Source organism: Neofelis nebulosa, chromosome 10 (genome assembly GCF_028018385.1).
Source record: "Neofelis nebulosa isolate mNeoNeb1 chromosome 10, mNeoNeb1.pri, whole genome shotgun sequence".
Classification (NCBI taxonomy): Eukaryota; Metazoa; Chordata; class Mammalia; order Carnivora; family Felidae; genus Neofelis; species Neofelis nebulosa.
Genome location: NC_080791.1, coordinates 83,871,946 through 83,898,502, shown reverse-complemented (window position 1 = coordinate 83,898,502; position 26,557 = coordinate 83,871,946). Strand labels below are relative to the sequence as shown.

General features: G+C 37.4%; 1 protein-coding gene across 1 annotated transcript in view; it reads left to right on the top strand.

Moving 5' to 3' along the window:
- The window catches only part of KCNA4 (potassium voltage-gated channel subfamily A member 4), a 584,357-nt gene that overhangs the window by 549,781 nt on the left and 8,019 nt on the right, over positions 1 to 26,557 (top strand). Inside the window, exon 4 of the transcript XR_009249859.1 lies at positions 18,971 to 19,025. The gene's annotated coding sequence lies outside the window, so the exon portion shown is untranslated. The remainder of the gene's footprint in view (positions 1 to 18,970; positions 19,026 to 26,557) is intronic.

The window sequence follows — 26,557 nt, the reverse complement described above, 5'->3', positions numbered from 1 at the left end:
TTTGCTAGCTTTTTTGTTTGTTTGTTTAAAGAAATCTTTAAGAATCATTTTTAATTACTGACAATGGGGTCTATATGTGGCTTTAATAATTTCTTTTTTAAATATGGAAACTTTAAGTTCAAATTTCAAATCTAATATGCTTTATAAGCTTTAGAATATGGGATTGTACAGCCATCTGGCCCCCAGGCCATCTCTGCATATAAGACATTAATAACATTTTTAATTTAAGTAATAGATAAATCTGTTTCAAGTGCCTCAGCATCCATTCTCAACATTGCCTGCAGATCAGTTGATCCTAAGTAATATTTTCAAGCTGTGGTAGGGTTATTGGTGTTCTGAAACAATCTGGAAATACCAAGTTCTTATGCCAGGAAATGGGTCAAACTGTAATCTCTTCGTGTTACTGTTTTGATTTCAGAAATAGCTCTGTCCTTCACTCACTGGGAGCCTGTATACTTTACCCTTCCCATGGATTTGATTACAGCTGCCATTCTGTGTTTCAGTGAAAACTTTATTAAATATCTACTTTTAATTAACCTCACTGGTACTGGAACCTCTCCACAACCTCAATCTATTTTTAGTCTCCCAGAGCTGTTTCACTTTTCTCCTTAAATAGTCATTCTATAATACCCCATCCTCTAATAATTATTACAAAACAGCAACAAAGTTGCTCAGCCAAGAGAGATTAGGCAACAGCACTTCAGAGTCAGAGTTACGTTTGTATATTAGCTCTGCCTCATGGGGCTATGTGATCCTGGGCAAGGTACACTCTACTTCTCGATGTCCTTCCTCACTGGTAAACTGGAGACCTCCTGGGAGCTTGCGAGGATCTTGCCACAAGAGCAACATCAAGTGCCCTCAGGGCTTAGAACAGTTATTGCCTTTGGATGCTACTTCCTCTCCTTTCTGGTTGGTGTGAACATGCATCTCATAAAGAAATAGATTAAATAAGTCTTTTCTTTCATTCCCTTATTTTCTTGGCTTTATCTTTCTTATTGAAAGAACCTGGTATTTATGTTACAGACTGTTTTGTTTAAGAATTGTGCAAAGTCCAGTTTGCCCTATTCCTCTTTTTTTTTTTTTAAAGATATAACTGTAACAGTGGGCCAAGCATGTACATTTATTCCATAAGTATCTCTATCATTTGGCTATCTGACAGCATTTATGGCTTTACCTTTGACTTCTCTCTTCATCATCCTGGTGGGCACTCAGGGTAAGATTGAGAGATGAGCGGGGACCACAGACATTAGAAATAGGAGAATTAACTTTCTTGTCCAAGCAGCAAAGTAAATCAACAACACTTTATTCACCTCTTTTGTTCTTTTAATAAGTGGCACAATAAAGTTTCTGGCCAAGTCCAGGCTTAATACACTTACATCCACTCCAATGGTTTTTATGGAAAATATAATGTGAAAACCCAAGAGAGCAGCCCAAGGAACTATTGATGGTTTGGAGGGGTAGGTTACTCTCTGATGCAGAAAAAAATGGCATTACCTAGAAAATGTCCCACATGGTTGGTATGCCAGCTTGACCTTGCAACATTATCTTGAAAGAGCTTACAAGTCATTCAGAAGTAGTGATCAGGTTGAAGGACTAGCTGAAAGCGTTCCCAGCCTAAGTGAGTTGTCTTAGTGCTATGTTTGCAGGGCAAGCACATCTTATTTTATTTATATGGTGAACCCCCACCCACTACCTATAGGCCCAGAGGTGCATTTGTAAGTAGAATGCAGAAATATGAAACTCTAGCATAACAAAAAATTCATTAAGTGCACTCTTGAATCTTGACAGGGTCTGTCCCTCAGCCACATGTGGCAGATATTGTAAGTCTATGGCTCTGAGCTACTCTGATCAAGCAGCCTTGTCATTCTAATGGATTAATTAATGACCCAAATTTCAGTGTACATCTCTGTAAAATAGGAAAGGCATTGGAGAGCCTTGTTCCCTTGCTTGTATCTTTGATCCTATATTCCCTTTGAACTGCTTAGTTGCAGATTGAGTAGTAAATGCTAGTAAACAACCTCATAATGAGTGTTCATTTTTAGTCACCAAGCCTGCATTTGCATTTTTTTTCAATTTAGAAAGTGTGTTTATTTGTGTTCATTTATGAGATATAATGGATATTATGGGTGATTGTGCTTGGGACCCACCATGGTTTTGTCACAGCCTTTTAGGATAGGCTAGTCTTAAAGAGAATAACATGTAGACAGAGAAACATTTGCAGGAGGAATTAGATGGTGGAGTAGTAGGGGGACCCTGGGCTTGTCTCATCCCTCTAACACAGCTAGATCAACATCCAATCATTTTGAATACCCAGGATTTCATTTTGAGGATTAAGAGAACAATCCACATAATCTGAGGGAGAGAACATGGCCAGGATGTGGTGTGGAGAGGAGAACTGGAGGAGAGAAAAGCCATGTGTCCTGCAGTGGGGATGGAGACCTTTTCTTGGAGAGGAGAAAAGGGAAGTGGAGAGAGAGCAGAGCATGGGGTTTGCAAAAGAAAAGCCCTCCCCCAAAACCACTGACTGGGGAATGCAAATAACAATATATCAAAACAGAGGCCACAGTTGAAGGGGAAAGTGGAAGATAATGCTGGAAAAAAAGGAGTTTAATGAGATCCTAGAAGGTCTTGAATTCCAACTCAATAAAACCCAGGTCTCGTTGACAAGGGGTTCCTGAAACTTTATGTGGAGTGATATGGTCTTAACAAAGAGACCGCAGCTGTATTTTAGAAAAATAAACCTCTAACCATGGCATGTACAGGGGAACACAGCAACAAAAGGCACCTCACCTAGTAAGGCATAAGAAATTAAATAATCGAATGAGAGATTCTCATGTTGTTCTCTGGACTCATTTTATATGTGTAACACATAATTAAATAAAATTTAAGGCTTTGTAACAAAATTTCATTTTACTAAATAGCTGTCAGATAGCATTTATTTGCAAAGTCAAACTATTTATACACATACTTTACAAGAGTCAGTAATTAAGTCTACATGCTAAGGCTTATTTTGATAGTTGTTTCCATGGTTAGCAATTTTTTTTTCCATCTTAGAGCTTCAGTTCCATTAGGTTTTTTTTTTCCTCAAAAAAGGATTATTTTTAGGTTATCATTCAAATGATTAAATCATTGGCCATTTTAAATGTGGTAATTAGTGACTAGTCTTCAACCAACCCTTTTTTATTCAATAACAAGATTACATGAAATGTATGATTGCCTTCCTCCATTCTATAAGCCTCTAATATAATGTCTCCAACATATTAACATTTAATTATGTTTTTGGGAGAATTGATCAGGTTGTAGGATTACCAATATATCCTATGGGTCATAGATCTGTTTCAAAATGTAGCATCATTCAGAAGATTTACTGTTGGATCAAACACTAGTCTGAAATAACAGAGTTCCAAAGCTAGATGGATAGATGGTTATTGATTATAACCTTCTTAAAAAAGATCATTTTGTTTCCCTCCTTTCTCTTTTTCTATATGTATTTGTCAGGCCTAGAACAATGATAGACAAATAATAGGCACTCATTAAATAAAGGTATGAACAAAGACCTTTCATGTTTTGCAATTGTTATGATGTTGGAATAGGTGCCTGCTTCAAGAAGGAGCCCTATATGGTGGATATTAAGTATCCCTTAGACCCCATTACTCAACTCCTCCCCTTTCTTTAATGTAGGAAAGAGGAGATCAGATTTGTATTAGTGAATGTAAAATCCAGCACTGGCATTTTATTTTATTTTATTTCTTTTTTTTTTTTTTTCCAGCACTGGCATTTTAGCTATGAGATCATAGGCAAGTTGTTTTCCTTCTCTGAGCTTCACTCTTCCTCAGCTTTTTTTTTGTTTTAAGTTTATTTATTTTTGAGAGAGAGAGAAACAGCGAGTAAGTGGGGAAGGGCAGAAAGAGAATCCCAAGCAGGTTCTGCACTGTCAGCACAGAGCCTGACACAGGGCTTGAACCCACGAACCCTGAGATCATGACCTGAGCTGAAACACAGAGTTGGATGCTTAATTGACTGAGCCACCCAGGTGCCCCTCTCTCTCTCAGCCTTTTAATGGAGATAGTAATGTGTCAGGCTGAGATTAACATCAAATGAAATGAACATATATAAAGTACCTAGTTCTGTGTCTTGAATATAAAGGTACCCAACAGATAAATCTGTGTCTTAGTAAAACAGTGCTTAAAACTGAAATATATGTGCCCCTGATACTATATTTTTGTTCCAATTCTATCTATATGTAAAATTCACACTTGGAAGATAGGATCAACTAGTTTTCTTCAGCCAATGCATGCTGGAGATGTACCACAAAGACTTTGACATTTCACAGATGTCCGATGTTATCAATACCTTAGAAATCATAAAAGCACAATGCATAAGAGTGCCTCACATACATTATATACTTATTTTATTATGCCTAAAACTTTATAAATATCCTAGTATCTCTGATGGCTTATCAAATGTTTGCTATTTCTCTCTATGAATATTAAATTATCTTGAGCCTTTTTCTAGGTAGATTTTAATCAGAAGCATCACTAATAGTATAGTGGGAAGAGAACAGTTTCCCCCAGATCACATTGCCATTTGAAGTGTTGCCTGACTACTTATACTTGGGTTAAAGTGGTGCTATTGAGACATGTAGATAAAAATATTAATAGGATCTTAGAATCCATCCGTTATGACTAGCTTTAGAGTAAATTTTATAGTAAACTTTAATAGTCTAATAATGGCTATTACTCAAGTAATAGTTATTACTCAGACCTCAAGATTCTAGATAATGTTCTACTTTAGATTTGAAGAATTTTTCCATCACACCTGGAACCATTTCTGGATCTTTATCTTATACTGTTTGTACATGGATATTATGTCATAGATTGTCCTCCACATGATTACAAAGCATACTAAAGTGATGCTACAAACCATTTTCAGAAATAAATATGTCTCTGTAAATGTAGATGCCAGATGTCTCTGTAGAAATAGGGATGACCATATTCTTTTTTGACATTGCTGGCACATTTGTCATATGTAAAAAAGTGTATGTATGTACAAAAAAAGTGTCATATGTACAAAAGCCTAGAACTTTGGGATGAGTGTTTTGGCACATGAAATTGAATGAATCAATGGGAGTCACACCCATGATGTAGGCTAAGTAATAACAATGATAAGTATTTATTGAGCCAGTACTAGGTACCAAACATAATAATAAGCATCTTATGTGCATTAACGTGGTTAATTTTGATAAAAATCCTATAAAGTACATAACATTTTCCCTGTCTTTCAGATAGGAAAGCTGGGTTTCAAAAACATGAAGTAGATAAGTTTTAAAGAGCATACTTCAGCTGAGGTCATTCCAATTCCAAAGCCCATAGGGTAATGCAACGTTATAGCTTCTGATTTTCATGAAGATCTGGCACAGTACATCTATGCACCACGTAAACTTCCTAACTCTGAGTTTATCCCCAGCCGAGAATGGTATAGTGATCATGAATTTCCATACAGAGTCCTATCATACATCAGCCTTCCCAGCCTATGATTTTACTTGTCTCTATGCAGTCACTCACTGGCTGGATGGCTGAGAACATTTCCATAGCATTCTTTGGCCCCAGAGAGCTATAGCTGAAGGACTCCTCCTCAGCTGTAGAAAGACAATTAATTATTTCTAAACTAGCCCAGTCACATTAAACTCTTGTAGGAACATAATAAATGACAAAGGAGTTTGAATCATCTACAGTGCATCTGTGGAACTTGAGGAAACTTTGCAACAAGACATAACAGACAAAGCCAGCCAGCCTTTCTGATTTAAAATGATTTTTGCTTTAATTGAAATGATTGCTATGAACAGCTGCCAGGTGAGCTGGGTGAGTGTGGGTGGGAGGTGACTAGAAAAGTTTCTGCAGCTGAGACCAGATTCATTTATATATTCCTCCTTCCCTCATTCCTCCCCCCCTCTCTCCCTCCTTCCTTACCCTTACCTACCTTCCTTCCTTCCTTCCTTCCTCCCTCCCTCCCTCCCTCCCTTCCCCCTTTCCCCTTTTCCTCCTTACCCCCTTCCCTCTTCCTCTCTTCCCCCTTCCCCCTTCCCCCTTTTCCACTTCCTCTCTTCCCTGCTTCCTTTCTCCCTCACCATCTCCTTCTAGATTGGGAATCATGAAAGTAAAAGCAAGTATATACTGCAGAATAATTTATTTTATTTTTTATTTTTAAATTTATTTTATTTTTTTCATTTTTTAGTTTTGTTTTTTTACTTTTTTTTAAATTTACATCCAAATTAGTTAGCATACAGTGCAACAATTATTTCAGGAGTAGATTCCTTAGTGTCCCTTACCCATTTAGCCCATCCTCCCTCCCATAACACCTCCAGTAACCCTCAGTTTGTTCTCCATATTTATGAGTCTCTTCTGTTTTGTCCCCCTCCCTGTTTTTATATTATTTTTGTTTCCCTTCCCTTATGTTCATCTGTTTTATCTCTTAAAGTCCTCACATGAGTGAAGTCATATGATTTTTGTCTTTCTCTGACTGATTTTACTTAACATAATACCCTCCAGTTCCATCCACGTAGTTGCAAATGGCAAGATTTCATTCTTTTTGATTGCCGAGTAATACTCCATTGTCTATATATATATATATATATATATATATATATATATATATACATACACACACACACACATATATATACCACTTCTTCTTTATCCATTCATCCATTGATGGACATTTGGGCTCTTTCCATACTTTGGCTATTGTTGATAGTGTTGCTATAAACATTGGGATGCATGTGTCCCTTTGAAACAGCACACCTGTATCCTTTGGATAAATGCCTAGTAGTGCAATTGCTGGGTGGTAGGGTAGTTCTATTTTTAGTTTTTTTGAGGAACCTCCATACTGTTTTCCAGAGTGGCTGCACCAGCTTGCATTCCCGGCAACAATGCAAAAGAGATCCTCTTTCTCTGCATCCTCTCCAACATCTGTTTTTGCCTGAGTTGTTAATGTTAGCCATTCTGACAGGTGTCAGGTGGTATCTCATTGTGGTTTTGATTTGTATTTCCCTGATGATGAGTGATGTTGAGCATTTTTCACGTGTTTCATTTGCTCATGGTTGGCCATCTGGAAGTCTTCTTTGGAGAAGTATCTATTCATGTCTTTTGCCCATTTCTTCACTCGATTGTTTTTTGGGTGTTGAGTTTGATAAGTTCTTTATAGATTTTGGATACTAACCCTGTATCTGATATGTCACTTGCAAATATCTTATCCCATTCTGTCAGTCCCCTTTTAGTTTTGCTGATTATTTCCTTCACTGTGCAGAAGGTTTTTATTTTGATGAGGTCCCAGTAGTTCATTTTTGCTTTTGTTTCCCTCGTCTCCAGAGACGTGTTGAGTAAGTAGATGCTGCGGCCAAGATCAAAGAGGTTTTTGCCTACTTTCTCTTCGAGGATTTTGATGGCTTCCTGTCTTACGTTTAGGTCTTTCATCCATTTTGAGTTTATTTTTGTATATGGTATAAGAAAGTGGTCCAGGTTCATTCTTCTGCATATCACTGTCCAGTTTTCCCAGCCAGCACTACTCGCTGAAGAAACTGTCTTTATTCCATTGGATATTTTTTCCTGTTTTGTCAAAGGTTAGTTGACCATACGTTGGTGGGTCCATTTCTGGGTTCTCTATTCTGTTCCACTGATGAGTGTCTGTTCTTGTGCCAGTACCATACTGTCTTGATAATTACAGCTTTATAGTATAGCTTGAAATCTGGGATTGTGATGTCTCCTGCTTTGGTTTTCTTTTTCAATATTGCTTTGGCTATTTGGGGTCTTTTCTGATTCCATACAAATTTTAGGATTGTTTTTTCTAGCTCTGTGAAGAATGCTGGTGTTATTTTGACAGGGATTGCATTGAACATGTAGATTGCTTTGGGTAGTATTGACATCTTAACAATATTTGTTCTTCCTATCCAGGAACATGGAATCTTTCTCCATTTTTTTGTGTGTCTTCTTCAATTTCTTTCATAAGCTTTCTGTAGTTTTCAGTGTATAGATTTTTCACCTCTTTGGTTAGATTTATTCCTAGATATTTTATGGTTTTTGGTGCAATTGTAAATGGGATCGATTCCTTGATTTCTCTTTCTGTCGCTTCATTGTTGGTGTATAGGAATGCAACTGATTTCTGTGTGTTGAGTGTATATCCTGCATCTTTGCTGAATTCGTGAGTCAATTCTAGCAGTTTTTTGGTGGAATCTTTTGGGTTTTCCATATAGAATATCATGTCATCTGCGAAGAGTGAAAGTGCGACCTCCTCCTGGCCAATTTGGATGCCTTTTGTTTCTTTGTGTTGTTTGATTGCAGAGGCTAAGACTTCCAACATGCAGCCAAGAATTCTTTATCCAGCAAGGCTGTCATTCAAAATAGAAGGAGAGATTAAAGGTTTCCCATGGCCAACAGGCACATGAAAAGATGCTCAACGTCGCTCCTCATCAGGGAAATACAAATCAAAACCAACTCAGATAGCACCTCACACAGGTCAGAGTGGCCAAAATGAACAAATCAGGAGACTATAGATGCTGGAGAGGATGTGGAGAAACAGGAACCCTCTTGCACTATTGGTGGGAATGCAAATTGGTACAGCCACTCAGGAAAACAGTGTGGAGTTTCCTCAAAAAATTAAAAATAGACCTACCCTATAACCCAGCAGTAGCACTGCTAGGAATTTACCCAAGGGATACAGGAGTACTGACGCATAGGGGCACTTGTACCCCAATGTTTATAGCAGCACTCTCAACAATAGCCAAATTATGGAAAGAGCCTAAATGTCCATCAACTGATAATGGATAAAGAAATTGTGGTTTATATACACAATGGAGTACTACGTGGCAATGAGAAAGAATGAAATATAGCCCTTTGTAGCAACATGGATGGAACTGGAGAGTGTGATGCTAAGGGAAATAAGCCATACAGAGAAAGACAGATACCATATGGTTTCACTCTTAGGTGGATCCTGAGAAACTTAACAGAAACCCATGGGGGAGGGGAAGGAAAAAAAAAAGGAGGTTAGAGTGGGAGAGAGCCAAAGCATAAGAGACTCTTAAAAACTGAGAACAAACTGAGGATTGATGGGGGGTGAGAGGGAGAGGAGGGCACCTTTTGGGATGAGCACTGGGTGTTGTATGGAGACCAATTTGACAATAAACTTCATATATTGAAAAAAAATAAAAAAAAATAAAAGAAACTTTTTCTGCAAAAAAAATTAAAAAAAAAAAAAAGTTTCCCAGACAAAGAAAAAAATTGAAGGAGCTCGTGACCACTAAACCAGCCCTTCAAAAAATTTTAAGGGGGGCCTCTCTGAGGGGACAAGCATCATAATGGCAATAAATTCATATCTTTCAGTACTCACTCTAAACGTCAATGGACTCAATGCTCCAATCAAAAGATATAGGGTAACAGAATGGATAAGAAAACAAGATCCATCTATATGCTGTTTACAAGAGACCCACTTTAGACCTAAAGACACCTTCAGACTGAACATAAGGGGATGGAGAACCATCTATCATGCTAATGGTCAACAAAAGAAAGCCGGAGTAACCATACTTATATCAGACAATCTAGACTTTAAAGACTGTATTTATTTATTTTTTTTGAGAGAGGGTATACTGCAGATGGTTTACTGAACTACTGAAAATGACACAAAAACATTTCAGAATTGGACTGTGTGGGACAAACATGACTTCAGATTCTGGAATAGGCTCAATATTCAGTCTCCTCATAGGTGAATGGAAATTCCTCACAAAAATTTTAAGTAAGCAGATGAAGATAGACAAGTCATTTTAAAAATCTCTGGGATCATTAATTAAAGGAGAAGATGAGTTACACTTTTTATCTCCCTTGTTTTCTTTTCTACTAAGAACAAGACATATGTATATATAAAATTCTTATCCAGTGGTACTAAACATCTGAAAGTCCTTTGCTTCATTCTTCTTAGCTTGGATGGGTAATAGAAACCTAAAACTACAAATGGCCATAGAAGTCATCTTACACTCTCGTTTGAGAGAAGAGAAAACCAAGGCTCCCAGAGAAAGGAAGAAATGTATCGATTTGTACAAATCCTCGGTGAAACAAGGAGGAATAAGTATTAAATAGATTGAGCCAATTGAAATGCTTTGTTCTGGATCACCATGGTGACTTTGTATATACCCTGGTCTTCTTGTTCCTCAATTAATTTGCTACTTGTGAATTATGCTATTTCATTTTAACATCATTTAATTGTTTCTCCAGTCTATGAGAGGAAAAGTAACCACTCTGTATTACTTGTGTTTAGCTTTTTGTTTTCTGTCATGCATACGTGGAATTTGTAACCCTTTTTTCACTACTTAATCTTTCCAGGGTAATGACCTATCATTTCATTGCTTTTGATGAAGTAGAAACACTGAAAGAATAAATACTAAGTTGTAATTTGAACATAAATATAATTAATAGCTGGCATTTATTGAGGATTTACTATATGTTGGACATTGCATCAACTATATTATATATTACAGCTTTTTAAATTCTCATAGCAACTCTATAATATATGTGCAATTGTTCTTTCCATTTTGTACTTAAGGAAACTAAGACACAGAAAGGTTCAGTAACCTGGCCACAAGTTGGACACCCAGCCATTTATTTATTAGTGATAGTTCCATTTCTTCAATCAGGCTGTAAAGATTCCATTTTTAACAAATGTGCTCTCCTCTTTCTTTAGTATGAACCAATTTTGCAGAAGAAAACTTATGTAAGTAGTTAAATTAGTTGCCAAGGCCACAGAGCCAAGACGTAGTGGGGCTGATACACGAATGCAGGTCTGTCTCTTATCGTGATGCTGATCATCATGAACTACTAAGAGCATCAGATGCCACAGAGTAGACAAAAGCAAAAGGGAAAGGCCAGCAAGATGCAAAGTGGGACCTTTGTACTATAAAGGAGTTGTACCACAAAAGGAGGTTTTTTTTTGGGGGGGGTGAAGGTGTAGTTCTGAATGTGGGGGATCAGTCCCAAGTTTTGTCAGTGTACCACCACAGCATTGCTACAAGCTTGGGAAGGCAGTCTAACTCCTGGAACACAAATAGGCTTCAATCCAATCCTACTTTGTTTAGTTTCACAAGAAAGCAGTTTCATCATTTAATGCCATCCTCATCTCAAGGAAGACCTGCAGCTACCTGAGTTTACAGATTCCTTAGTCCCTGTGTCCATATGGGGTGAGCATGGCTGCCTCTGTGGAAAGCCAAGATGTGTGTGGGTCATTCTGACTCAGAGAAACTGCTAATTTCTCAGCAATCTTTTATACCTCTATTTACAAAGGCCCAAGGCCTGCATGCCCAATCCCAGCTGCTCCAATCCAGGTGTATTTCCATATAGCAGACAATGCAGAACCAACATTCCGCATTTATCTTAACTCTGTAGTTTCCAAGGAAACAGTACTGCAAAGACAGACACTGAATTCCCAATTCTGTATCAGCCCAGGCCTGATATTAACCCTTTATACATGGTTAAGAAGACCAAAGTAATATCTGACACAGGGCTGGCACCCAGTAGGTTTTCAGGAAATAACTTGAAGAATGTATGAATGTGTGAATGAATATGTATATAATGAATATTGCCTATCTCTTGATTATCATCTCACAGTGACTAGATGCAATGAACTGATTTATAAAACATTTATTATATAGTTGAGGATGTTTCTGGCAGATGACTTAGCTCTGGGTATTTGTACAAATAGCCTTGCCTGTTATGTATATTAATAAAGAAGATCAAATTTCAGATCTGAAGGCCTCTGGGTGACCAGGAAGCTAGTGCAAGTAATAACAAAAAATATATACTCTTAAGGAATCATTTCCATTTCCATTTTTAAAGTCTAGTGAATTTCCTTTTGTATAAATAAATTTATATTTATTATTGTAAATAATATATATGATTTCCCTGAACAATATTGGAATATTGTTGGGAATTTCTCATTTTTAAATCTATTTCTAGTCACTTATTCATTAATTCAAGAAATCATTATTGAATTCCTTCGGTGTGCCATGCACTCTGCTTGATGATGGGATACAGTGATTGGCAAAAACATTCATCTGCCATCATCGGGCTTACTTTCTAGTGGGAGAACATACATTAAACAAATATTTAAACAATTATATACAAAATGGCAAAGACTATAAATGCAATGGGAGATGTTAGTGGATATACAAGAGCATGTATTTGGATGTGGATTTGTGAGTAGTCAAAGAGTATCTGAAGGGGTACTGTATCACCAGATTTTGGAATGGGGAGTGACAGCCACTAGGGAATTCACTGGGGAAAGCACTCCAGGATTAGGGAATAACATATATAAAAGTCTCAGGAAAAAGATGAAGTACCATGCATTCGCTGAAAATCTGTCATTATAATGTGACATTGTAATTTATGTGTACCATTTCTAAGACGGTAATACATCAAACATGTACATTTTCAATAATTCCTACAAAAATTTACTTTTAAAACTGAGAACACACTATGTATCATGCACTGTGCTAACTGCTAAGAATACAATGATTGAGACAGAATGGTTCATTTTTTAAAAGTACATATTAATGGAGAATCAAGCAAATTACTGGGGAAAATCTAGGCATTTCAGATACAGAAATGCTAAGCAACTCTTAGAGGAAGTGACATCTCAGTTGAGATGTAAATGTAAATTAAGCACTGGGCATCAGGAAACTTCCCAAAATCCTTGCATAGACTTAGGCAGAATGCTGTCCTTGTGAATAATGGTCTGCCAAACCACATTTTAGACTTTTTTTTTAATTGAACTAAAATTGACATACAATGTTACATCAGGTTCAGGTGTACAACATAATTCAGGATGTCTATAGGTTATTCTATGCTCATGGCCAATGTAGGTACCATCTGTCACCATACCACAGTACTGCAATACCATTGACTGCCTTACCTATGCTGTATCTTTTATCCCCATGATTTATTCATTCCACAATTGGAAACCCGTACCTTCCATCTTTCACCATTTTTCCCTTGTGCCATCCCTTCCCCTCTGACAACCACCAGTTATTCTCTGTAAAATGGGTATATTTCTGCATTTTTGTTTATTTTTTTGTTTTCTTTTTTTGATTCTACATACAACTGAAATCATATGGTATTTGTCTTTCTCTGACTTATTTCACTCAGCACAATACCCTCTAGATTCATCTCTATAGTTGCAAATGGCAAGATCTCATTCTTTTTATAGTTAATATTCTATTACATACGTATGATACATAGATGTGTGTGTGTGTGTATGTACACACATCTCACATATTTTTTATCCATTCATCTATCAATGAACACTTTGGTTGCTTTCATATTTAGGCTATTATAAATAATACTGCAACAAGCATAGGGGTGCATTTATCTTTTCAAATTAGTGTTTTCACTTTCTTTAGGTAAGTACCGATTAATGGAATTACTAGATCATAAGGTATTTTTAGTTTTAGTTTTTTAAGGAAACTCCATACTGTTTCCACAGAGGTTGCAATCTACATTACCGCCAATAGTACATGACAGTTCCTTTTTCTTCACATACTTGCCAAAACTTATATCTTGTCCTTTTTATTTTAGCCATTCTGACAGTTGTAAGGTGATACCTCAAGTGATTTTGATATATATTTCCTTGATGACTAGTGCTGTTGAGCATCTAGTCATATGTTTTCTGGCCATCTGTATGTCTTCTTTGGAAAAATGTCTATTCAGGTCCTCTACCCAGTTTTAATCAGATTGTTTGTGTTTTTTGGTATTTAGTTGTGTAAGTTCTTTAAGTATTTTGGTTATCGACCCCTTATCAAGTATATTCTCCCATTCAGTAGGTTGCCTTTTTGTTTTGTTGATGGTTTCCTTCACTGAGAAAAGCTTTTTATTTTGGTATAGTCTCAATTGTTTGTTTCTGATGGCTGAGGAGACATATCTAGAAAAATGTTTCTAAGGCCAACATCCAAGAGATTGCTGCCTATGTTTTCTTCTAGGAGTTTTATGGTTTTATGTTTCCAATTTAGGTCTTTAATTATTTTGAGTTTATTTTTTGTGGCTAGTGTAAGAAAGTGGTCCAGTTTCATTATTTTGCATGTAGCTGTCCAGTTTTCCTAACACCAGTTATTGAAGAGACTGTGTTCCCCAATGTATATTCTTATGTCCTTTGTTGTAATTTACCATATAGGTATGGATTTATTTCTGGGTTCTCTATTCTGTTCCAATTATATGTGTGTCTATTTTTCTGCCACTACTATATTGTTCTAATTACTATAGCTTTATATTTTGGAATCTGGAATTGTGATACCTCCAGGTTTGTACTTCTTCCTCAAGACTCTATTGGCAATATTTGGGGTCTTTTGTGGTTCCATATCAATTTTAGTATTATTCTAGTTATATGATAAATGCTGCTAGTATTTTGATAGGGATTGCATTGAATCTATAGATTGCCTTGGATAGTAAACACATTTTACAATATTAATTCTTCCTATCCATGAGCATGGGATGTGTTCCACTTATGTATTTCATCTTCACTTTCTTTCATCAATATTTTATAGTTTTCAAAGTACAGGTCTTTAACCTCCTTGCTTAAGTATACTGTTAGGTATTTTACTCTTTTTGGTATGATCGTAAATTAATTTTTTAAAAATTTCTCTTTATGATACTTTGTTATTAGTGTGTAGAAACACAACAGATTTATGTATATTAATGTTGTGTCCTGCAAATACACTGAATTCATTTATTCTCATAGCTTTATGGTGGAAGCTTTAGGCATTTCTATGTGTAGTGCCATGTCTTCTGCAAATAGTACCGCTTTGACTTCTTCCCTACCAATTAGGATGCCTACTTGCTTTCTTTTCCTTCCTTCCTTCCTTCCTTCCTTCCTTCCTTCCTTCCTTCCTTCCTTCCTTCCTTCCTTCCTTCTCTTTCCTTTTCCCTTTCCTTTCCTCCCCTCTCCTCTTTGTTCTTTCTTTCTTCTCCTTCTCCTTGTCTGATTGCTGTGGACTTCTAGGACTGCACAGAATAAAAGTGGCAAAAGTGGATATCCTTAGAAAAAGCTGTCAGTTTTCACCATTGAGTATGGTATTATCTGTGAGTTTGTCATATGTGGCCTTTATTATGTTGAGGCAGTTTCTTTAAACCTACCTTGTGAATTTTTATCATGAACAGATGATGGATTTTTTCAAATGCTTTTTTCTGCATCTATTGAGATGATCATATGATTTATATTCTTTATTTTGTTAATGTGGTATATCTCATTGCTTTGTGAATATTGAACCATCCTTGCATCCCCAGAATAACTCCCATTTGATTCTGCTCAGTGATTGTTAATGTGTTGTTGCATGTAGTTTGCTAATATGTTTTTAAGGATCTACATCTAGGTTGATCTGGGATATTTGGCATGTAGTTTTCTTTTTTTTTTTTTTTTGTAGTCTTTGTCTGGTTTTGGCATCAGGGTAATGCCAGTCTCACAGAATGTTCTTGAACATTTTCGTTCCTCTTCTGTTTTTTGGAACAGTGAAGACAATAAGTATTAATACTTCTTTAAATGTTTGGTAGAATTCATCTGTGAATCCATCTGGTCCTGCACTTTTGTTGGGAGTTTTTTGATATACAATTCAATTTCAACACTAAATTGGTCATTCCAGATTTTCTATTTCTTCTTAATTTAGTTTCAGAAGATTGTATGTTTCTATGATTTTATGTATTTCTTCTATGTTATCTAATTTGTTGGCATGTAATATTTGTAGTAGTCTCATAATCTTTTGTATTTCTGTGTTGTCAGTTCTTTCCCCTCTTGAATTTCTAACTTTATTTATTTTGGTACTTTCGTTTTCTTGATAAGTCTGTCCAAACGTTTATCAATTTTGTGTATCTTTTCAAAGAACCAGCTCTTGTTTTCATTAATCTTTACCATTTTTTAGTCTTTATTTGATTTATTTTTGCCCTTATATTTACTGTTTCCTTCCTTCTACTAATCTTGGGCTTTGTTCTATTTTTTTTCACTTCTTTTAGGTGTAATGTTATTTATTTGAGATTACTTTTTTCTTGAAGTAGGTCTGTATGATTTTTGGATTTGTCTCTTAGAACTGCTTTTGCTCCAACCTAAAGATTTTTGGGCCATTGTGTTTTAATTTTCATTTGTCTCCATGCATATTGTGATTACTTCTTTGATTTCTTCAGTGATTCATTGGCTTTTTAGTAACATGGCTGAATGGTACCTATCTTGGAGAATATTTCATGTGTACTTAAAAAGAATGTGTATTATGTTTTGGGGGGATGGTATATTTGTATACATCTGTTAAGTCTATATGATTAATGTGTTATTCAGAGAATGTTTCCTTATTGATTTTCTGTCTGGATGATCTATCCATTGATGTAAGTTGGGTGTTGAAATCCCATACTATAAATTTCTCCCTTTATGTCCATTATTATTTGCTTTATGTATTTAGGTGCTCAAATATTGGCTGCATAGATATTTACAACTGTTATATTCTCTTGTTCAATTGATCCTTTTATCATTATGTAAGGCCCTTCTTTATCTCTTATTACAGTCTTTGTGTTAAAGTCTATTTTGTTTGAGATAAGTATTGCTACCTTTTTTTTTCTTCCATTTACATGGAATACCTTTCTCCATCTTTCACTTTCAGTCTTTATGTGTCTGTCTTTTATAGGCAGCATATAGATAGGTCTTGTTTCTTTATCCTTTCCACCTTCTTCATCATTCAGTTGGAGCATTTAGATCATTTGTATTTAAAGTAATTATCGAGAGATGTATACTAATTGTCATTTTGTTAATTGTTTTCTGATTGTTTTTTTTAGTTTATTTGTTTTTCTTCTTCTCTTGCTCCCTTTCCTTGTGATGACTTTTTGTTGATTTTTTCTTAGCTTTCTTTCTCTTTATTTTTTGTGTCTCTACTGTAGGTTTTCGGTTTGTGGTTACTATATGGTTCACATATAACATCTAAGTATATAGCAGTATATTAACTTGAAGGTCACTTATGTTTGAACCCATCCTAAAATATATTTTTTTACTCCCATGTTATATGTATACACTGTTACATTATATGTTATTCATCATTTTCTTATGTTTAATTTTGGCCTTTTCCACTTAAAGAAGTTCCCTTCCAAGGTTGGTTTAGTGGTAATAAAACTTTTAATTTTCATTTGTCTGTTAAACTATTTCTCTCTTTTTTAAATCTGAATGATAACCTTGCTGGTTAGAGTATTCTTGGTTGTATTTTTTTTTTCCTTTCAGCATTTGATACCATTCCCTTCTGGCTTGTGAAGCTTCTGCTGAAAAATCGGTCGATAGCTTATGGGATTTTCCTTGTATATAGATTTTTGATTATCTCCTGCTGTTTTTAAAATTTTATCTTTAACCTTTGAAATTTTAAGTATTGTGTGGTGGTATGGATCTCTTTGGGTTTATCTTATTTGGAAATCTCTGTGTTTCCTGAGCTTGAGTATTTCCTTTTTTAGGTTAGGTGAGTTTTCAATTATTATTTCTTCAAATAAGTTTTCTGCCCCTTTCTCTTTTCTACTTCTCGGACCCCTATCATGTGATGTTTGTTTGCTTAATGTTGTCCAATAGATTCCTTAACCTATCCCCATTCTTTTAAATTCTATTTTCTTTTCGCTATTCAGCTTAGAGGCTTTCCATTACCATGTCTTCCAGATCACTGATCCATTCTTTGCATCCTCTAATCTACTGTTGATTATCCCTAGTGTATTTTTCATTTTAATTATTGTATAGATAGATATTTTCTATCTCTTTGTTGAGGTTCTCCATGAGATCTTACATTCTTCTCTCCAGTCTGGTGAGCATCTATATGATCATTATTTTAATCTCTTATCAGGTAGATTGGTTACTTACTTTTCATTTAGCCCTTTTTCCGAAGTGTTGTATTGTTTTTTTTTTTTTTTTTTTCATTTGGAGCATATACCTCTGTCTCTCCACTCTGCTTCACTATCTGTGTCTATGAATTAGAACAGTTACTTCTCATATGGCTGTCCTCTGTGTACACTGTGTGTCTGGTCAATTTGGCTGGTATGGCTTGAGGGTCCTGAGGCTTTCCTGGTGGGATGCCTGGAGCTAGAGTGTATGTGGGCCTGGGCAGTAATGAGGCTCTCTGTGCAGAGGATATCTGGATAGTATAGCTGATATTGAAGTGGATGCAAACTGAGGTCTCTTGGGTCTCTCTTACAGTGGGTGACTTTGTGGGATCCCTGGAGCCCAAGTTCCATGTGGGCTGGTAGGGTCTGCTGAATCTCCATGTAAGGGGCATTCCAGCAGATGGAGCTGAGGTGGACATGGGTTGGGGGATTTCTTGGGTGCTTCTGCAGGGGGTATCCTGGTAGGACAGCTAAAGCTGAAGAGGATGCAGTCCAGGTTTTCCTGGATTGCTCAGCATAGGAGGTATCCTGGTGGGGTAGCTGGAACCAAGGTAGGCTCAGGTCAGGGTGTACAGGGGAGCTCTGCACAGGGGATACCTTGACAGGATGACCAGAATCTAGGTGAAAATGGGCTGAGGTTTCTTGAGATTATCCAAGCAGTAGATGCCCTGGCTGGGAGGCTGGAGCCATAGTGATGTGGGTCTGTAGAATTCTGGGGGTGCATTGCATCTGTGTTACCTTGACACAACAGCTGGAGCTATAATGAGCAATGACTGGGCTATCTCAGTGTGCACTGCACAGGGTCTCCCTTCATGGGATAGGTAGGGCTCCAGTGGGTTAGGGGTCTGGGGCTCACTGAGGCCAGCTGGGGCAGCCTGACCCTTCTCTCCTCCACACTATTAAGGTGGAAGGGGGTCATGGCACCTTCAAGCCCCTCCAATCCAGAGAGAGAGTTCCATAACTTCTCTACCATTTGGCATGGTACTATGGATAGCTCCTCTATATTCCTGTAGCTCTTTTAAACCAAAGTTTTTTTTTTTCTTTTTTCTATTCCCCAGGTCAGATGAATCTGCTCATAATCCCAAAGTATTCTCCCTCCTGACTACATCAGAGGTGGGTGTTCTCTTTGTTATCATGTCTTAAGCTCTCCTGCCATTCTCTGTGTGGTCTTTTATTGTGCTGAAGCTCTTCAGGTCAACTTTCAATTCTTCTTGTGGATGAATTGCTTTATAAACAAACATAGATTTGGTGTGTCCATGGAGGAGATGAGTTCAGGGTCTTTCTATGTTGCCATCTTGAACTGGAACCTTAGGTAGACTTCTAATTTGATTTCCCCAGTGAATGTCTCATAGATGGTTAATTTCATGAATGTAATGTGAATTTTTTAATAGCTTTAGGAATTTTTATTATTTTTTTCTCTAAATACATAGTCCATAATTATACTACTTAATATATGTGTGTGTGTGTATACACACACATATATGTATGATATAGAAACAGATACAGTTATATCGAGAGAGACATATTGTCAAAAACACATTCCAATCCACATGTCTCTAAAATATTCAGAAGTTCATTTTGAAAATGTTGAGTGACTGCTGGTTAATGCAGAGCCAAGACTAGAACACTTGGTCTGGTGTTATAAATACCTTGTCTTGAAAGGAGAAAGAGCAGCCCCCTTCAAAGAATTGCTATTGATTGTGTCTTTTCTTTGAATTGCTTAGAAACTGAAGTTACTAGCAGAGATGTTATGAAGGATTTGCTGGAATCAACTTTGGTGAGATTTTCTTGGGAGAAATTTTGCAGCATATTTAATCAGGCGACCAAGAAACAACAGCTGCTTGTGTATGAAGCATCAGTAAAGCTGCTAAGATTTATATAATCTTTAGTGTTCAACAGATTGCTAGCATTTATAGGACAGTCAATGTATGCCTATGCTCATATGCAGTCATATAATGCTACCTTTCCCACTGCCTCTGAACAGAGCGGCTTCCTAAGAAAGAAATGCTTTGGGGAAAGATGAAATGAGGACTAGAGGAATTTGTGATCAATTTCCAGGAAAGTGGTGATAATAAATTGCCCACCAGAAGGCAATGAGGATAGAACCTACTTGTAATAGAAAAAAAAAGTTATTCAATTTAGCCTGTATATAGGTAGACATCTATCACTATTAGCAGCAGAATCATTCCACTGACATTACTCCTTGTGGCAAAATCAATATAAAAATATTTATGTGCTGGTATAAGTATGGGAACATTTCTAACTCTAGATGATTACCACTTTATTAAAAATCTGATGATTATCAAATGCTATTGGTTTTAATTTTCCCTAAATGTAACTAGTGAATTCATGCAAAGGAACATTGAGATGTATACTTGAAGACATACAGAATTGTAAGGGCTCTTAGAACGTATTCAGAGTCTACCCCATACATAAAGTAGGAGATCCTTGTATTCAGCTGAGGTAAATCTGTTAACAAGAGCATGAACAGTTCCAGTGCTCTGGACTCTTGGTCTAGTACTTTCTCAACCATTTTCTACTGTTCTAAATAGAAGTTTCTCAGGGTAGCATTGCGGTACTCAAGAAAATAGCTCTTCTTGCATTCTAATCTTATATTCTATGGTTTCCCAGTGTATATATCTCCTCCCCAAGGAGACTATACTCATGCCCACCCATAAGGTCTGATTTTATACGGCTTTCCTTTCTTTTTGTTGATAATGCCCTACATTTTTCAAGATCCAAGCCGAATCCCAGCTATCCTACCATTGGGACCTTGAGTTAAAAATGGTATCTACTTTATTCTAAGTTGATAGAGCATGTAGAGCCTAAGTCACCATGTAACAGCAGTTTTTACATTGCTTATTAGAGGCCATATCATAGAGTAGAAAGACCTTGGTCTTTACAGTTAGGCAAGTATAGATTTTAATATCTAACCCTAACCTTTGACATATATATATATATTTATTCTACATATTATATATATATTAGTATCTATATATTAGTTTATAAGCATATTAGTATGTTAGTTAAGTGTGTATGTTAGGATTTTCTGCTTTTCTGTGGGAGTAAATAAATCCTTAAATCTCATCTCTTTATTGCAAGAAAGATTTATTTCTTGCTCATAATAAGTCCAATTTGGATTGGGAAGCTCTTTCAAACAACGTCTAAGGGATACAGGTTGTTCCCATCCAACTTTGTTTAGAAAAGACAAAGGTATGGAGGTGTCATACAAGCTCATAAAGGCCTATCTAGAATGTGGCTATTTTCATTTCAACTCACATATCACTGGCTAGCACTAGTCCTATGGCTTTGCCTGACTTCAAGTCACCTAAGAATTGTTGTTTTCTAGGTACGGGAAAGAACATGAAAACTGGATAGGGATGAGTGCCAATGATATCTATTACAAGAGTCATTTAAATTAGCTAAGATACCCATTCTTTTTCTCAGAATAAAATGAGATAATAAAGTGCCCAGTATCCAGCACATAGAAGCTCAATAAATGAAAATTAATCTAATATCTTCTAAAAGAACTTTTTAAAAAAGTATATTTATTTATTTTGAGAGAGAAAGAATGAGTGGGCAAGGGGCAGAGAGAGAGAGATCCCAAGCAGCTTTGTGCTGTGAGGCTGGATCCCCTGAACTGTAAGATTGCGACCTGAGCCAAAATCAAAAGCCAGATGCTTAACAGACTGAGCCACCCAGGAGTCCCTAAAAGAGTTTCTTAAGGCCAATTAAATCTCACTTATTTGCCTCTTTGGTCCTGAGCACATACTTGGCTAAATATTACTAAGTTTAGAAATTAAAGCGGGATAGCAAGATAGCAATGTAAGAAAACCCTAAACTCACCTTCTCGACAGACATAACAAATCTACACCTATTTATACAGCAATTCTTGAAGAGCTGAGGGTTGACTGAACAGCTTCTGAAAAACAAATGATAGACCACACAGATAATGACAAAAAAGATCAAGATAGAGACACAGTTACAAAAGAAACCTGCACCTCTGACATTGCAAACCTCAGCAGAGAAGGATAATACTTTGGGACAATGAGCACATTCTTCTGCCCTGGGGCACAGGAAAAAAAAAAACATCATTTAAAAGGGCAACAAAATAAAGGAAGTAGTCCTATAACCCTGCCAAATGGAGAGGGAGCTGCCGGAACCCTCTCTGGGTCAGAAGGGCTGGTGAGTACCGTGGTTTGTTTCCCCTCCATCTTGACAGTGCAGATGGAAGCAGCGTCCAGGCACCCTAGCCAGTCTGCCATCTCAGTAAGTCACAGTACCCTGGCCCACACCAGTGCCAGCCATCCCACAAAGGCAGCTGCATCCTGACATACACTGGGACACTCCTGGTCAGTGCTCACTATAGCTCCAGCTCTCTCACCAAAGTGACACAGGCACAAAGCCTCTCTGTCCCCCAAACATCCCAGGTCTGTACTGCTTCAGCTCCAGATGAAGCCCTTGACAGGGGCACTCCCGTTCATAGAGCCCTGGGGCCACCCAGTCTGCATTGCTTTTACTTCAGTCACCCAGCCAGTGTCCTGTGTATATAGCAACCTGGAAACCACCAGTTCATACCCATCTTGGCTCCAGTTGCCACACAGGGTACCTCCAGCATGGAGCACCTCAGACTCCCCCAACAAGCTCCAGATGCCTCATTAGGGTGCCCCCTGAGCACAGCACCCCAGAACACTCCAGTTTGTACCCACTTAAGCTTCAGTCTTCCTTCTAGTTGCTCTTTGTGCAGAGAGCCCAGAGACTACCCTGGCCCATGCCCAATTCAGCTGTCCTGCCTGGCTGTACTTTGGAAAGAGCACTGGGATCACTGCAATCCATACCAACTTCAGCTCAGGCCATGTCATAAGGGCAATCCCAGAATGGAGTGCCCTGGGGCCAGCACCACCCCCAACCTATAGCAGCCACAGCTGTAGTCAACCAAAGTCATCAGACACATACAGCCTACACAGGGGACAACCATATAGAAGATCATTCTTTGAAGTTTAGGAGATATAGCTGTTCTACCTAATAAATAGGGGGAAAAAAAGACTCAAGCAAAATGAGAAGACAGGGACATATGCTCCAAATGAAAGAACAAGATAAAACCTCAGAAAAAGAACTAAATGAAAAAGAGATAACCAGTCTACCTGATAAGTAATTCAAAATAATTATCACAGAAATTTTGCAAGACTGGAGGAAAAGTAGATTCAACTCAGTGAGAACTTCAATAAAGAGAGAAAATATTTAAAATATTAATTAAAATAAATTAAATGAATAATTACCAGAGGGAAGCAACAGTAGATTAGAGGATGCAGAAGAATGGATCAATGATCTGGAAAACATGGTAATGGAATGTACACAAGATGAACCTTAAAAAGAAAAAAATAATTTAAATATGAGGCTACATTAAATGATCTCTTGGACAACATCAAGTGAACAAACTAGGGGTCCCAGAAGGAGAAGAAAGGGGCATAAAAGGTTCAGGAAGCACTGAGAGTCCCAAACAAAATGAATCCAAGGAGGTATACACCATGACACATAATAATTAAAATCTCAAAGTGAATTTATTTTTATTTTGAAAGATAGAGAATCCAAAGCAGGCTCTCATACCCAGAGTAGATCTAAACTTGGGGCTTGATCTTATGACTCTGAGATCATGACTTGAGCTGAAATCAGGATTTGGATGCTTAATCAACTGAGCCACCCAGGCACCCTTAAAGAGAGAATTTTTAAAAGCAGCAATACAGGGGCGCCTGGGTGGCGCAGTCGGTTAAGCGTCCGACTTCAGCCAGGTCACGATCTCGCGGTCCGTGAGTTCGAGCCCCGCGTCAGGCTCTGGGCCGATGGCTCGGAGCCTGGAGCCTGTTTCCGATTCTGTGTCTCCCTCTCTCTCTGCCCCTCCCCCGTTCATGCTCTGTCTCTCTCTGTCCCAAAAATAAATAAAAAACGTTGAAAAAAAAATAAAAAAAAAATAAATAAAAGCAGCAATACAGAAGCAACTAGTAACATACAACTGAAACCCCATAAGGCCATCAGTTGATTTTTCAGAAGAAACTCTGCACATTAGAAGGGAGTGGAATGATAGATTCAAAGTGCTAAAAAGAAAAAAAACACACAGAAAAAAAACAGACAAAAAAAACAAACCAAAACAAAAAACTACCACTAATAATACTCTACCCAGCTAGGTTACCATTCAGAATTAAAGAAGGGATAAACAGTTTCCCAGACAAACAAAAGTTAAGGGAGCTCATCACTAAACTGGCCTTACAAGAAATGTTAAAGGAACTACTTTAAGTGTAAAAAACCATAATTTGAAAGAAAAAAATGTCATTAGTAAAAGCAGACATACAGTAAAGGTAGTAGAACACTTTTAAAGCTAATACTAAGTAAAACACAACACACACACACACAAATAACATGGAGTGGGGAGTATAAATGAAGTTCTTTTAGAATGTGTTTGAACCTAAGTTACCATCAACTTAATGCAGACTGCTTATATACATAGGATGTTACTTACATATGGACCTCATGGTAACCACAAACCCAAAACCTATAATAGCTACACAAAAAATTAAGAGAAAAAAGCCAGGAAGAACTCTAAAGAATCATCAATAACAAGGAAAGAGAGTGAGAGAAGAAAGGCACAAGAACAACTACAAGAACAACCAAAAAACAATGAATAAAATGGCAATAAGTACACAACTATCAATAATTACTTTAAATGTAAATCATCTAGATTTAAGGTTACTGTCCAAGATAGTGACATAGGAAGATCCTGAACTCAACTCCTAAATGGACATACAAATCTGCACATATTTATAGAGCAATTCCTCCTGAAGAAGTAGTGAGAGCTCACTGAGCATCTTCTGCATAAGAAATTACATAAAAACCACATAGAAAATGGCAAGAGAGACAGAGACATAGTAGTAAAGGGAATAGAGGGTAGGTATATTCACCTTGTGAGAGGTTCCAGAAGGCCAGTGTGCCCCGAGTGTGAAAGGAGGCTTTGTCCCTGCTGTACAGAGGTGGGTCTGGGGTGGGGGATATCGTCACCAGCGAGGTGGGTCTGGAGACCTCTGTGACCATGACTGCTCTGGTAGCTCAGCTGTCATCACTTCACTCAGCCCACAGAGACCGATGGCGGCCATGCCCAGAGACCCTACCCAGGACGTAGGTGATGTTACCAAGGTCTTAAGAGACTTCATCTGGCTTCAGAGTGGAAAAAAACAAAACAAAACAAAACTATGAGCTTGAGAGCAAGAAGGACAGTCACTGTAGAAGCTACTGTTATAGCCCAGACCTTGCCCTCCTTTGCAAAAATAACAGAAGAATCCTCCTGCACATCACTTAACCAGAACTGGACCCCCTCAAACAACTGCCAAGCACTGAGATAATGTTTATAACTGGCACCATCAACTCATCCCGTGCCAAGATATGTTGCAGGCCACTGCACTCCCTTTGTTGAATAACCACCCTAAACCCCTTTACAAACCACCAGGCCAGGTAGCAACCTCAAAGTTGGTTTTTGGACAAGAGTCCAATTTCTCCCCAGGTTGCCAGCCTCGTAAATAAATCTCAGATTCCTTCCCAATCAAAACTTGTCTCTTGAGAAAAGATCTTTCAGGCAACTGGCAGCAGAACTTGGATTCAGTAACGTTTTCTTTGTACTTATCCCAGAAATTTGCTATAGACATAAAATTACTGATGAAATAATGTGCACCCAGCTCCCTGGGACCAATAGTGAAGTACATGGGGTGTGCAGTTTTGTATTGATCACAGAAATTTTTGAAAGACTATTCATTCATCGAGTTCTCCAGAGCAACAGAACCAATATACAGACAGAGAGAGGGAGAAACTTTCTATTCATTTTCCTCAATAATATTGGCTATAGTTAATAGAGATACAAGAGAGAAAGGGGAGAGAGATTTTAAAGGAATTGGCTCACAAAAATGTGGAGGCTATAAAGTCTAAGATCTTAGGGATAAACTGGAGATCCAGGGAATAGATGTTCAGCTCTAGTCTGAAGTCAGTCTAGAGACAGAATTCCCTCTGTCTGTGGAATTCCTGACTGTGCCCTTCTGATCTGAAAATATATTGCATATTTTATCTAAAAAAAATGGATGGAGCTAGAGACTATAATGCTAAGTGAAGTCAGAGAGAAACAAATATATTATTTCACTCATATGTGGAATTTAAGAAATAAATGAAGAAAGGAAAAAAAAAAAAGAGAAACCAAAACACAGACTCTTAACAATAGAGAACAAATAGGTGGTTACCAGAGGAGAGGTAGATGGGGAATGGGTGAAATAGGGCAAAGGGACTAAGAGTACACTTCTCTTGATGAGCACTGTCCTATATAGAATTGTTGAATTACTATATTGTATACCTGAAATTAACATAACACTCTATGTTAACTATACTGGAAAAAAGAAAGTAAATAGGATGATATTTTGTCATTTGTGACAACATGGGTAGACCTCGATGGTATTATGCTAGTTGTAATTAGATAAAGACAAATGTCAGGGCACCTGGGTGGCTCAGTTGGTTGAGCACCCAACTTCGGCTCAGGTCATGATCTCACAGTTCAGTTTTTAGGTTTGAGTCCTGCATTGGGCACTCTGTTCTCAGCATGGAGACTGCTTCAGATC